This window comes from Dysidea avara, chromosome 2 (assembly GCF_963678975.1).
Source record: "Dysidea avara chromosome 2, odDysAvar1.4, whole genome shotgun sequence".
Taxonomy (NCBI): domain Eukaryota; kingdom Metazoa; phylum Porifera; class Demospongiae; order Dictyoceratida; family Dysideidae; genus Dysidea; species Dysidea avara.
The window spans coordinates 42,113,437-42,128,484 of NC_089273.1; the positions used below are offsets into that span (position 1 = coordinate 42,113,437).

The following is a 15,048-nucleotide window of genomic DNA, read 5'->3' on the forward strand; positions in this document are numbered from 1 at the left end:
GTAGTTGATTGGAGGATATCGATTTTTCGTGTTGCGGACCCTATATTAGAGTATATACCTGACTGCTCTATTAGAGTATATCGATCTTTTTAACAAGTTTTGAAGAGGGCTCATGTTACCTCTGTAAATCCTTCCCTGAGAGATGAATGTAAGTTTTATCAACTCACTCATTTTGTCCTGCCACACTAAATGGTGTGTTAGGATCCTGCTTACAGAAGTCTAAATTTTACAGGGGGGGTTCTTGAACCCTCCCTCCCTACGCCCCTGCTACTGCATACATACATGTAGCTAGTTCACTAGTTCTTGATCTTAATTTGTCCCTTCAGCTAGCTAACTACTTTCTTTAAATTACGTCCAGGTTGCAGTCATTTCTCTCTTGAATTTGCTTCCAGATTCGATCTTGTCACAGCTGTGCCGGGTTTTAAAATTTTCCTGGGGGAGTATGCCTCCACTATATTAGTTAGAAATCATTTCAATCTTGCTATGCAACACAAGCTCTCTTTCCACTTTAACTAGTTATGGCAATGATTATGTTTTAATAGTTCAAGTTGGAGCATGTGTAACAACTTTCTCCCCCCCTCCCAGTCTCAGGTAGGGACACTGGCCCAGGCTAGTTGTAAAAAATAGCCACTGCACTATTGGTTTGTTTTGGCAGTCTGAGTTAGGATGGAATTAAAACTAAGGATGGCACTGAAATCCTAAATCCTAAGCGCCAGGTGGGGCTTAATTAGTAGACCGCAAGATAAGAGGCGCTCTTAGACGCAGAGGGAAGATTGGTCAGGGCGGTCGAAATACTATGTACGCAAGTTGTTTCAGACAGGATGGACCAATGACCTTCAACAGGTATTCATAAAAATAGTGTCACGTGTTCGCGTGTTGATTGTCGGTCCTTTTTCACAGAAAAGGCTTTCTTCTCAACTAATCCCAAAAAGAGAGGACGGTGTCACTCCAATAGACACTGTACTAGTCTTGTACCCAGACCGTTTCTTCTTTTTTTGGAACTTTTTGTTAAGGCACTTTTGTTAAATGGCAAAAAAGGCGCGCGTGGCTTTAAACTCTACATCCAAGGGTACGAGCGCTGTTTTGCCCATTTTCACTTCGTCATCAGGCGTTCACTACTCATAAGCACTAATCAACAGTCCCCAAAAATTACCTCACCCACCCGCAACACACATACAAAAAGCGGTTTGAGCATGACTGTCCTACAGTCTGCAAATTTGTTGTTTCAATTTTGACATTTGTTTGTGTGTTATACATGAGAGAAGTTAACTGCATTTATTGGGCCTCATTATGAATTGTAATAATGGTGTTTAAGGTGCTTGTGTTCACACAAAAGTTGACCAGTGGAAAGCACCAGTCACTAAGTGTGTCACTGCCATGAACCAAGGAACTATCTCTTTCCACCATAGATAATGTATATGTTCCTGATGGGTTGGAAATGCCCGTTAAATTATTTTCCTATCTCCTATCCAAGTTATGGTGTGCCAATACATTGGAAAATTTGTTGAGTGGCTGTTTGGCTTTCTCTCCTTGTTTGAAGGCCAGTTTGAAGGCGTGGACATTCCTTTTACATTGTTTATTGTGTTGCATTGTGTACTGAACAAGAGCAGAGCATGTCTGTGGACATTGGGAGAAATATTGTTTGTGACAGGTGACAATGGCAGGTATGCATCAGCTATTTCAGCAGCAGTACTATTAGCCAACTTCTCATCACCACATTTACACAGCCAAAGAAATGTGTGATATATTGAAATAGATTTTATGAGCTAAACAATTGCACGAAGTAGTGCTTGTTTTCTGAAGTTTTATCAAAACGGGGATTTCACAGCGAAGCAGTGAAGATCTAGCTAGCCTACTACTACTACAAGTGGTATTAACAGCAGCAAAGAAACAACGCTACACTTTCTGTTTCTTCAGGAAATTTGCACAACTGTTTTGAAACACCATATTTCACCTTTGAGCCTTACGCTGTTGTTTACTACTCTCCAGCATCCCTACCCAGTCCAGCCTCCAATCAGTGTAGGTGGTAACAAACCCAGCTGTAAACAACAAACACTAATTTGCTGGTTACAAGAACAGCGGAATATTCCATCTCCCAGCGAAATCTATTGATAAAGTTCTTTATCTGTTGAGGTTGTTAACCTGTACTGCAGGTGTAGAGGTATCATTTTTTTTGATAACCAAAGATGATTTTTTTTCTGACAACTTTGCTACTGTCTTCCTAACAGTTTCACTCGAACGTATCTCACGTATATTGTTAGTTAGCTTGCTTCTGAGGTCCAGGGTAGTAGTGTTAAAATTTGTCACTCATACCTGCAGTGCATTGATCTGATGTCCATACATATTCACACACTATAACATACATTGTCTGATGTGGTTTGTACTGCACCAAATAAATTAGAATCCATTCAGACTTGTTTTAATTTTTTTGCTAGGAGATACTCTACCGATGGATCAAGGAGGCCAAAAATTAGCTATGCAGCATCCTGTTTGCCCCAGCAACAAGCTTCGTCTTAGTTTTGGAGAAACTGAGGTGAGAATAAGTGTGTGTATCTATATATGCCTTGTTTTTGTTCACTATTACTTGTACCTGGGTATTATAGAGTTTTGGGTCCCGTGTTTGGACTTCTAATCAATATAGATAAAAAACCTGACCGCCAAATCTGTAGAGGCTCCAATCTAAACTTAACATAGTTCTATCATGTGGTACGATGATATATTGTATAGTAGGGACCGCAAAGGAGTAGATATGGCCCACAGAATAATATCACCCAAAAACCAGCCTCAGTTTTACCTGATGACGATGAGGCAGTATTGGTTAGGTAAAACTAAGCCCAAACAAGTTTTCAGATCGACCTGAAATGCTTTCAACAAGTTGCTATGGAATTTAAAAAAAAATTATTTAACGGAATTTTCTACTGACTGACTTGAGTAACTGACTGATGCCTTCAGACAAGCGCAACTCGATAACGGCTAAGGCTAAGGGCTTGATTTTTTCACTGTTTGACATCGCTTCGGCCCAACAAGTGCCTTTTGGCATACCATAGTACGTACAATGCATTCTTCATAGACTTACCAGTATCCTCCTTTGTGTCCCCTTCATCTTTGCTGACAGCGAAAAGTGTTGATTTGGTGGTAGCACGTGATGGCTTCTCTTCGTAACGGAAAAGTCTGTATTTTTCGTAGTAACAGTTTTGATAGCAGAGGTGCTTTTCAAGCAGTTCTTGATTGTACTGCTGTGTAATGGATTGAACATAGCCGACAAAGAAGCGTATTGGATACTTCACTTTTCAGACGATAATTGATATGACTGGGGCACATGGCACCATTTCTTTCATTTGGCATGCGTGGATTGTAGAGGTGCCTTTCAAACAGTTCTTGATTTGAAATGCTGCATAACAGGTTGAACATAGCTGACAACAAAGCATAATGAATACTTCACTTTTCAGACAATAATTGGGGCACGTGGCACCATTTCAGATGTGGTATGCATGGGTTCACCAGTCCTAATAATTATTTACAAAAAAGCAAACAAGTGCACAGAACAATTTGGAATTTTCAATTAGAGTAGGGACCATAGCACATTGATAAAAAGTACTGAAACAAGCTGGAGTAGTGCACGATATTAAATCACAGTAAAACAATAAGAAGTGTTATATCCCTACTGTGCATTTCCATCTTGAGCACGGTAGGGATATAACACTTCTTATTGTTTTAATGTGATTTAATATCGTGCACTACACCAACTTGTTTCAGTACTTTTTATCGATGCGCTTTGGTCCCTACTCTAGTTGAAAACTCCAAATTTTTCTGTGTACTCAGTTAAAGTGGTCAACACAACTTTGAACAATACTTACAATATAACAATATATCATTGGAGAATAGTCAGCTGTGCTTATTATAAATACAGTACTATAGTAGGGACGACAAGGGTGTGGGTGTGGTCTGTGATAAAGTATCAACTAAAAACCTGCTTTGATTTCCCCTCATGGTGACAGGTTGGGTAAAATCTAGCCCAAAAGTGCCTTCACCAGATTATGTTTCTGTGCCATGTATCACCACTACCATCATGATAAACAGCCTCGTTTGCTCCTTGATCCTCCTGTTGTGTTCAGAGTACAGCATAGTTACAACACACGGTGTAAAGACTGTTTTGCCAACTCACTTAGTTACCATTTATCAACCACCAAAAAATATTTCCGTTCCTCTGCTACAACATGGTGGAATTCTCTTATAAAATCTATTTCAATTGATTGTAATTACAATTCCTTTGTATTCTCTGTTAAAGACTTTTATCTCAACACTCAAAGTAATTAATTATGATTATAGTTAGTTTCTTGTGTGTGAATTGTTTGTGTATTTGTATGGCTGCTTATGTTTTTGTTTTTGTACTCTGTTGTACGTATGTGTGCTCCAGTAGGGAAGAACGGCTCTGCTGACTATTGTGAGGATAAACAATAAATCAATCAATCAAATCAGTCAGAAACGTTTTCATCAAGTTGTTACAGAATTGTAAAAATATTTATTTAATGGAATTTTCTAATGACTACCAGCCTGATGTTGATGTGTTCAAGCAAGCATAGCGGAAAAGTGGCTACAGCCAGCGCCCTACTTTCACAGAAACGCTTCAAATTCACAAGTAGAAACCTTTGGTATATTAATAGCCATACATTATGTATGTTACTTTTATCCTTCCATATACTAGTGTTCAGCACTATAGTACGCTCATAATAGGAATTGCTCATATTTTTTAAACCAGGTGTGTGCCTGTGTGCACCTGGTTTACTGAAAATAGTTTGGCAAACCCCGTGTGTCTGTGTGTCTGTCCAATGCCCATGTGAGAAAACAGGCTTAGAGCTACAGAAAATAAACCTCATTCAGTGAATAAAGGCTGTTGCCCAACTTTCTGTTTTTGTCATCGTGGGAGTGGCTGGTATCTGAAACCACTTGAAACAGTGCTCTAGGGGCTAGTCTACATGCTGTAACAGGCATATAATGACTGAAAAACAATGTAACAGGCCTAGTAAGCTACCAGGAATGGCATATCTTCTCGAGGTAAAAGTAGGCGTATTCCCTTTGTATGCGAACGAAAATTAAAAGAAGACATAAGGCTTTGTGTAGAGAATTTGCATATGAAAACAAAGTATAAAACAGTTAAGAAGTTCCTCTATGCATAATTTGTGGTTTAAAGTGGTTTGCTTGAGTTATGCTCTGGAAATTATATTCAAGGTCTCCATAATCCCATTAAGGGTCAAAATGTGCAATTACACCTCTTTGATAGTGCTTAACATGTGTCATGTGTCCTCCTCTGGAATTAGCGTTGAATTATTTTGATAATTAAAACCCACAATCAGTTGTAGAATTCATGTGTATATAAAGAAATCAGTGATCTTTACAATCAACAGATATCACAATGAATTCTGTGTTAGTATGGTAATTAGTAAATTTTTGAAAAAGACTTGCTAAAAAGCAGAAAGTCTTTAAAAGTGGATAAGAGTATCAGATCGAGCATTTGTCAGATTGCCCAGCTACTGTTGTTGATACAAGCAAGAGTTCATAATATGATAAACTCTTGATACAAGTAATAGTTGTATACAAATCAGATAATGGGTGTGTTCTAACTGATTTGTGGTGTGGGCGTGCACAGATCAAAGTCACCCGTTTGTAACACAGAGGGAACAAGAACACAAGACTGATATTGGCTACTACTGAGCGCTGTGTATTAGGAACAGTTTTACTCACCAATTACTGTCTTGATGGTTAGTTAATTCATTGTTAGTTAGTTTATTCATTGGTAACGTGTTTGTTAATCTGTTAATGCACGAGCGCAAGGTGCCATCATCGATGCCAATTACTCCAATCATTGTACTGCTTCTGAATCAGTTAGACGGGTGTAGCTGACTGAAGTGTTTGATATTCATTGTTGAGTAGTGCAGCGCTATAATAGCCTTGGTTAGCTTAATTTATTGGCGAACAAGTGTGTGGTATACAGATACCTGGCTCAACCCAGTGGTTGTACTGGTTCCCATTCCTTCAGACGAGTGTAGTTGTGTGTTCATTCGTTCCAGAGTAATTTATTTCCTTGTCAGTCCTTGATGAATTAGACTTGTATTGTGACTTCCTGTGTTAATCTGGTGTTTGGCTTCGCTTGAAGTCTTTGAGCTAATTAGTGGCCAGACTGGGTGGCCAAAATGAGCTACTTAGCCATGCTACGATTATTTGTAAACAGTTAGTTGGAAAAGGCAGATACGGTCGGATGCGGACACGGATGCTGAACATGCTGTTGATTTCATGTCCGTTGAGAAATTGTGTATTGCCTAAAGAACAATTTCCAACTTGGTTTAATAAAAACTTTGTGGTTGCGTAGTATGGGATTTTTCAGCAGAAACAAAATCCACAGTACAGTAAAACCTCACTTAGTGGCCACCTCATTGTAGTGGCCAGGTCCAGCAAGTCCACTCTACAATAGTACACTTCAAACGTTTGCAATTTGGGCTTGATGGAGTTGTTATCAGTCTACAGGTGTGTGTGTTGTCACTACTTTCAATGTTGTTATCAATAAAAAAGGAAAGCGTAGAATTGTTCTACAAGGTGAGAAATAGTTGGAACCGAAGTGGCTTAGTTCACTGGCAAAGTTATTGTAAAAATTGGCTTGGAACTTCGGAGTTTTATAGGTATCACGTAATGACTGAAAAACAATGTAACAGGCCTCGTAAACTACCAGGAATGGCATATCTTCTTGGGTTAAAAGTAGGCGTATTCCCTTTGTATGCGAACGAAAGTTAAAAGCAGCCATAAGGCTTTGTCAGAGGAGGTTGGACATGTTCACGTGACCTGTACTTTAATTGCATTCTTTGATTTGATATTTCACGTGATCCTCAATAGTGGCAATACCAAACTGAAAAATGGTGAGGATTGCTGGGGATCGTTAGATATTCATATCGTCCTTTGTGTAAGCTTCAAGGCGATGTACTTTGTTTTGTAATCAGTGCTTGAATTCCGGGTGAAATTAATAAGTTACGGTTTGGTGTACACTGCTTCACCAGCCTTCATGTACGTATTCTATTAACGAAATATAAAATGTCTCAGTGAGTTATTCTGAGATTGCGATGCATTAACCTCCTCTACGAAGGGGTTTTGTGTAATTTGTTTTAGTGGTGCTTAAAGCGTGTCCAACCTCCTCTGAGGCTTTGTGTAGAGAATTTGCATATGAAAACATGATAGACAAACTATAAAACAGTTAAGAATATACCTCTGTGCGTAATTTGTGGTTTAAAGTGGTTTGCTTGAGTTATGCTCTGGAAATTATATTCAAGGTCTCCATAATCCCATTAAGGGTCGAAATGTGCAATGAGCCTTATCCACAATGACGTTTTATGACATCACGAGAATAAAAATGGCCGTGATAGTTGGGTGTTATACAAGCGCCTATGGAAAAAAATTTTTGATTGCTCATATTTCAGCCAGGAAAGAAGATATCGAGTTCTAAACTAAAGGTACAGTCAAGTTTTATGTAAGACATTACGATAAACGAGTTTTGTCACGTTTCAAATTTTTTTTCTAAGTAGCGTGCGTTTAGAATAGCTTTTGTTACTTTATAACCACACCTGTCAGTTAATGGTCGATATCTCCATGCCTAGCTGAAATATGAGCGATCGAAAATTTATCTCCATAGGCGCCTGTATAACAGTCCCCCAACTATTGCGGCCATTTTTATTTTCTGATGTCATAAAACGTCATTGTGGATAAGGCTCACTACACCTCTCTGATAGTGCTTAACATGTGCCATATGTCCTCCTCTAGAATTAGCGTAGGATTATTTTGATAACTAAAACCCACAATCAGTTGTAGAATTCATGTGTATATAAAGAAATCAGTGATCTTCACAAACAGCAAATATCACAATGAATTTTGTGTTAGTATGGTAATTAATAAATTTTTGGAAAAGACTTTTGTTAAAAAGCAGAATGTCTTTAATTTAAGGTGGATAAGAGTAACAGATCGAGCATTTGTCAGACTGCCCAGCTACTATTGTTGATGCAACTAATGTAATTCAAAATATTTGCTTATCACAACTGTGGTTAATTCAAATTCACTGGCAAACAGTATCAGTTGCTATCGTGTGGAGCACACCCTGACTAGCCACACTATCTCCTTTCATAACTTCAAAATTATGTATCACAGACCATCATAGCACAGGTGATGGGTAAGCGTTACTCTACTGTAGTACACTTCAAGCTTTTGCGATTTGGGTGTCATGGAAATGTTGGCCAATGTTGTAGTCTATAGGTGTGCGTTTTCACTACTTTCAATGTTGTTATCAGTAAAAAAAGGAAAGCGTAGAATTGTTCTACAAGGTGAGAAATAGTTGGAACCGAAGTGGCTTAGTTCACTGGCAATTTATTATAAAATTAATTGGCTTGGAATTTCAGAGTTTTGTAGGTGTAAAATGAAAGCGTGTTATTTCACGAAACTTTGTATACTAAACTAAGGAATCACAAGCTATCACAACAGCTTTTTAGACATAGATTAAGGTGTGCACTATATAGCAAAGTTTTGGGTAGCTCAGTAAGCACGTGGGTTGAAACAGAGGCTGGACTTAATTGGTTCAGTGTCACCTTAATCTCCTACAAAGTAACTCCTTGAAATGTGAACAACTTGATAACTGTGATGATGTTTGTAGTTTTGTATGTATACATACAAGTACAGTGGTCCCTCCATCATCCAGCCATTGATCATCTGAACATTCGTTATCCAAACTTGGAAAAAGTGACTGTTCTATTAGAGTTTTTAACTGAGCTGTGTATATAAATTTGTGGGCTTCGTTTATTCAAACTTCTATTAATCTGAACACACACACACGGTCCAATGAGTTTGGATAATGAGGGATACTAAATAAGTTTGATTAGGGATCATAGAAAAAAAAAGGGAAACAAGGGAGTTGCAGTTAGTGGACATTAATTTTGTGACTGGATCTGCAAAAACCCAACACAATTTGAATTCCTCTTTATTAGATATTTATAATCTACTTAGCCAAGTGCATGCTTTGACAAAGTTTCAGCCTCGTATGCCAATAGCTTTGTGAGTTACAGCTCTACTAAGTAGCAAGAATGGAAAAATTGATTTGTACAGCAAATATAGGAAAATTAAATTACAGGTGCTTTCTAAAATAGTTGTAACTTGACATACAGAGTTGAAATTTGCACCACTCTGTTTGCCATGAATAAGAGAATTGATCACTGGGTGAATTTTATTACTGTTCTTCACTACATACAAAGGTGAAATAAGTAAAGGAAGATTTATCAAGTATTATAGTTTCGACGTGACATAAACAAACGCCCATAACTTGCGTGCCCTTAAATTGGGTCTACTGCAACGAAACAGATTTTCAAACTCCTTTTGAGTAGGTAAATAAACTTAGGCTGGTTTTCAGTTGCTTTTCTTATGAAGTATTTATAGTCCCTACCATACAGGCCCCGAGAAGGTCCAATGCATTCATGTGAGCCATAGGATTTGCACTAGTAATAGCATGGGTAGCAGTGAAATTTGGGATAAATATCACGAGTGTTGTATTGGAAATGGGGATAAATTTCACGAGGCGAAGCCGAGTGAAATTTACTATTTCCAATACAACAAGAGTGGTATTTATCCCAAATTTCACTGCTACCCATGCTATTCCCAGTTAATACCATACTCGCTGCATATATGCATGCTGTGCATTAGCGTTGCTATGTACGCAATTTGTCACTATGTACTAAACACGCGTCGACACTAATTGGCGCTACATTGTTAACATAAATTCTAGCAAATGAATTTGCAATTACAACTTTTTCACTGCTGTCAGTGAAATACGGGATAAATTTCACTGCTACTATTGAGACTTTTGTATGGGCAGTGAAACAGGTATGGTATTAGTACAGAGAACCTATTTTGGGAAGGTAATGCTAAGATATATGTGCCAATCTAAAGTAATTGTTGCAAGTGCTAAATCCATCGGTTTAATCAGCACCGTTCAACCCTGATGGTTTGATTTCAACATACACGATCCATTGTAGACGTATTCACATGATTAAGAGCTCACTTTAGACAAACATCCACCAGGTAAGATAAGTACAGCTGAAACTGATTTTAAGTGTCTCCAGAGAGCCTTACAATCTACAACACTGATTTGTTTTTAGCAATTAAAGGAATGTTAGTAACAAAATTAGAGACGCTTAACACAAACAAATACAGCTGTATATGGTTGTTTTATACAGCTACTTGTTGGTATTGATTGTGGGTTTTGGTTTTTAAAAATGATACAAGGCATACTGTATGTGTGACAAATAATTATGTACGTATACTTTACAAGTGTGGTTGTTTTGTGGTATGTACAATGAAAATTTAACAACCAGTACAGTGGAACCTCAGTTATCCGAACCCCTTGGGACCAGGGGTGGCCCATAAGTCTGAAAAATCCGTATCTCTGAAACTGTGTATAAACAACCTTAAAATAACACAAAGAAAACTTTAAAAATATCAGTATTTTCAACTAGCCTAATAGAACAGTCACTACTCTAATAGAGCAGTCATTTCCGTAGTTTGGTTAACCGAGAATCCAGATAAGTTGGGTCCGGATAACTGAGGTTCCACTGTATAAGTTCGTAAATTGCTGTATAGATTCCAGTTATGCGCTTATATTTTACAAAGGAATTATTTTTGGACTTTTTATGTTTGTTAATGCATGCACTTCTCAATGATGCTAAAGAAGTTTTTACGTAGGAGGTTTTGTATCCGCCACGCTTTTGTAAGTGATTTGGATACTAGAAATAGTTGGCCGCAGTTGAGGTAATGGCATAACTGAGAAGTCGGGTGCAGTTATTATAGGCAGAAATGTCTTCTAGACATGTGCCTGGTGAGACATTGAGTGTGCTGTGACGTTTGTATGATCTTTTGCTGTAGCAATGATTTGAACTGTATGTGCTAAACAAACGGGTGTCCAGTGCAGTATACCATGTGCTCTTAATAGGCAAACTGCGTGCTTGCGTACCTGCCTGATAAAAATACATGTATGTGTTTGAAACTGGTCTCAAATTCAGTGTCAATGTGTTCCTTTTTATAGGGAAGGGGGGCTTGTGCTTCATGCTGCGGGGTGTTCTTCACACACCAAGTAGTACAACTTGTCTTATGGCAATGCAGCCTTAATAATCTTCTTAAGCTGCTGTGTGTGACAATAAATCATGCAAGCAACATATTAATAAATGCTCCAGTCAAACCCGCAATCAGTAATTTCAGGTATATCAGTGGTGGTTAACAATACTGAGCAGATGTGTGAGTAATGGACTTGCCTTTGTCTTTACGTGCAAGCATAAGCAAAAGTTAGAAATTTTATATACGAGTAGACCTACACCTGCAGCATCTTTATTCAGATATAAAATTTCACTGGAAAGTGATGTGGGTCATTCCACTTGGTTAACAGTTCAGCTGCGTTCAACCTATTATACTGTATCTATAACTGAAGAACAACATGAGAAGTGACTTTGCAATCAATTCAGTCGCAACATAAAACGGTGATTACTAATACGTGTGCTCTGACTACCAATTACTGAATATAGTGAAGTGGCCATTTTTACTTTGTTTCTGGGTATCTTCTACTTGTTGTACAGCTTTGTAAACAAAGAACAGTACAATAAGCGCCTCTGCAATCAATCCAGAAATTACAGGTGATTCTCATGATAGCTAGCAGCTGCATTGAACTCATTTTGCATTACCATGGATTAGCACCTTAACTCCTATCCATTACAATCACCTTAACATCTACCCATTACAATAGTGGAGAAAGAAATGTACAACAAGGAGGACAATGTGAGTACGTGCATGATATATGAATTGTAACAGCTGCAGTTGGCAAAACAGCATGATGGTACTTTCAATTCATACAGTATACCTTGTAATGCTTGTATCATTTTTAAAAACCAAAACCCACAATCACTGCCAACAGGTAGTTGCATAAAACAGCTACTGTACAGCTGTAGCTATGGTCAATTAATAGACTGTATTCCAAATGATGTCACGAAATAAAATGGCTGCAGCTACTTGGGGTATTCTAACAATTTTGAGTGGGAGTTCCAGTGGGGCTTAGTAAGATTCAAATCACTATTCAATCCTGGAAGAAGATATTGACCTAAAACTAACAGGTACAGTTATAAGGGTATAAAATCTATTCTCTAACACCAGGTTAGAATTTTTTAGCTGGTTTTCAAAGTTTAGAAGAAATACTATTGTTTCTTTGCTGTAATAACCAAACCCGGTAGTTTTGCCTCGATATCTTGTTTGTTAGCCTCTATATCAATCTTCGAAATCTCAATCCCCATTGGTGATAATACTCGAAAATATAAGAGTCTCCTAAATAGAAAATTTGTGTGACGTCATTTGGAATACGGTCTATTGGCATCACTAATTTATTTATTTTTTTGGAAAAGGCCATATACTATCTGGAGACCTTTGTAAATTCATATTTCCATAGTGTACCATGATGGTATACTATGTATCTGATATTTGCTTGGGATGTGGCAACTGTTCAAATTTGACTATGACTCAATGCTTGAAAATGATGCTGCAGCCCTTATTTTCAAAATTAATTATTACACCACTTGAGTGTGACTACTATTGAAGGTGCGGCGTTTAATCAAGCAAATACAGTAGCTTTAGGATACTATTGGTACATAAATAATCTTTCTTTTCTTCATTTCTTTGTTGCGATGGTAGACAGACCACTCTCCTGAAACTAGTTTGAGAAACCAGGCCTGCTGCTAGTTTACAAACCCAAAACCACAATCAGTAGTAACATGATTGATAACAAAAGGCCAACTATTGAAAATATTGTCAGGTTCTTCGTTATCTTTGATATTCGTTCTTTATTGTGTAATTTTTGGAAGGTGTTCTGCAGCCCTTGTAGAATACTTGTTATATTTAATTTATCATCAACCAAATGTCAAAGTAAGTATTTTTATTATTAGCACTTTACAGTGACCAGCAGTGAAGGTCTGACAACAACATGTGCTGCAGCCTTAGGATTACCTAACCTACAAGGACTTAGACCTAGTGACTTGACTTACTGACTGAATAAGGTGTAACAGAAAAGGGGCCAAAGTAAGAAAAAATCCCTCCAACCCCAGGATTCGAACTGTAGGTCACCCAATGTCTAGTCGGAGCCACACTCATTTGATCAGAGTGTTCTGTCAACATGTTTATGCTGTATTGTATGGTTATAACATGCTTACAAGGGGTGAGTGAAATATATCCCGACTGTGCAGTGGTCGAGGGGGATTTCAGCCATATCCTGAGTAATTGTGTTATAACTGGTATATTCTATATAATGGTTAGGCATTGAAACACAGGGTTCTACAGAATTTAGAAACTCAAAAGGCCCTGTGTTGTTGTGCACGAGTAGAGTGAGGGAGCCACTACAGGTCCTAAGGGTTTCTAAATTCCGTGGAATCCTATGTTTTGATGTGGAACTAATTTAGACCACAACTCATTGTTGTACCTTTACTGCTGCTGCTGCTCTGTTTATACACATGGCTTTCATGTGTATAAACAAGCCCAATACACATCCCCGTAGCTAGTAGAGCGCTTTCTATCCAGTTAAATGCCCATGCATTGCCAATGTTACAGGCGTATAGTTGCTATTTTGCATCTCCTCAGAAACAGGAATCTATTGAGACATAAAGAAAGGATCTACAGGATTTAGATACTTGTAAGTAGCCAATAAAATGGTAATATTTTGCCTTGCTGTGCCCAGTAGACGTATCGATTATATGTAGATATGATTAAGTATGAAAAACTAAATATGTGGGAATAGAGATGCATGTTAAGCACCCAGAGATCTCTATTTGGACTCAATGGATATATATATATATATCTGCAGGTATAGGCGACCTTGTTTCGCTATGTGATCTCTATGTGTGCAATTGAACTTTTTTTTGTAGCATTATTACGACTGGTGAATCTACGCATATCGCATCAAAGAAAAGAATGCTACCAGAGTTGATGTTTTCATCTGAATGTGTGTCCCAGCTATCAGTTATTTACTCGAAAATGAAGCGACCTTTACACTTCACTTTCAGCTATGTTCAACCCTTTACACAGTGCTACAAATGAAGAATGGCAGGAGAAGTGCATCTGCAATTAATCCATTCATAATGGAAAATATGGACGATTTCTGTTTACAAACTGGGAAAGCCATGCATCTCGCTAGAGCGAAGAGCAGTCAACAAAAAATAGGACACAAAGGAGGACAAAAGTAATTCCATTTGACGAACAACAGTATGTCAAAAGGCACATCTAAGGACGAAAAAAAGTGTTATCGTGCTGTATGACAAACATCCTTCTCCCCAAATTAGTTTGATTCTAAAATGTAAAGTACAAAACCATCTTTTGGAAAACTGGATTACAACTGCTACATGGTTTTAGAGAGCTTTAATTAATAAAATCAAACCCACAATCAAAAGTTTCAGATGCTTCTATAAATACAATGCAGTGTTCAGAATGTGTGATTGATTGCGAGGTGCTTCTCGTACTGTTCTTTATTATTTTTTGGAAAGGGTCATACAATAAATTATTGGAGGCCCCTAATTAACCTTTCGAGAACCAAAGCCCAGTATATTAGGCACAAGTACATGTGCTTGTATAAGCCGTTATAACTAATCAGTACACAACAGAATGAATTTGCTAACGCCACTATACTCACCATGAAATTTCTGACAAAATCACACCAAGTATTGCTTTGTTTGAAGAAAGTCTTCACTGCCTAGGCCGCCAAGAAAAAATAGGTCTTCCATTATCGTCCACCGTTACTCTACATTTGCTACTCTGATCGGTCATATCTCGATGGTACTTTTTTTTCCGTCCTAGCGCATCAAACTAGACACCATTAGACTCAGCACGTGATGATGATTTGATTTTTGTATACAAAAAATCACGTGACTACTTCATGAATTTGTGATAAAGAAATAACAAAGCGGATGTTCAGTGGAGATGACATCGCCCGTTCATTGCTTCATATCA

General features: G+C 37.9%; 1 long non-coding RNA gene across 4 annotated transcripts in view; it reads left to right on the top strand.

The window, feature by feature from the left end:
• Positions 1-725: 725 nt before the first annotated feature.
• Positions 726-15,048, top strand: part of LOC136247381 (uncharacterized) — a 93,771-nt gene continuing 79,448 nt past the window's right edge. For 3 of the 4 annotated variants that reach the window (XR_010697461.1, XR_010697460.1, XR_010697458.1), the window contains exons 1-2: positions 726-843; positions 2,436-2,533. This is a non-coding gene — a long non-coding RNA (uncharacterized lncRNA). Of the gene's footprint in view, positions 844-2,435; positions 2,534-13,686; positions 13,739-15,048 lie in introns of all 4 variants that reach the window. The other variant, XR_010697459.1, reaches the window with a different exon arrangement.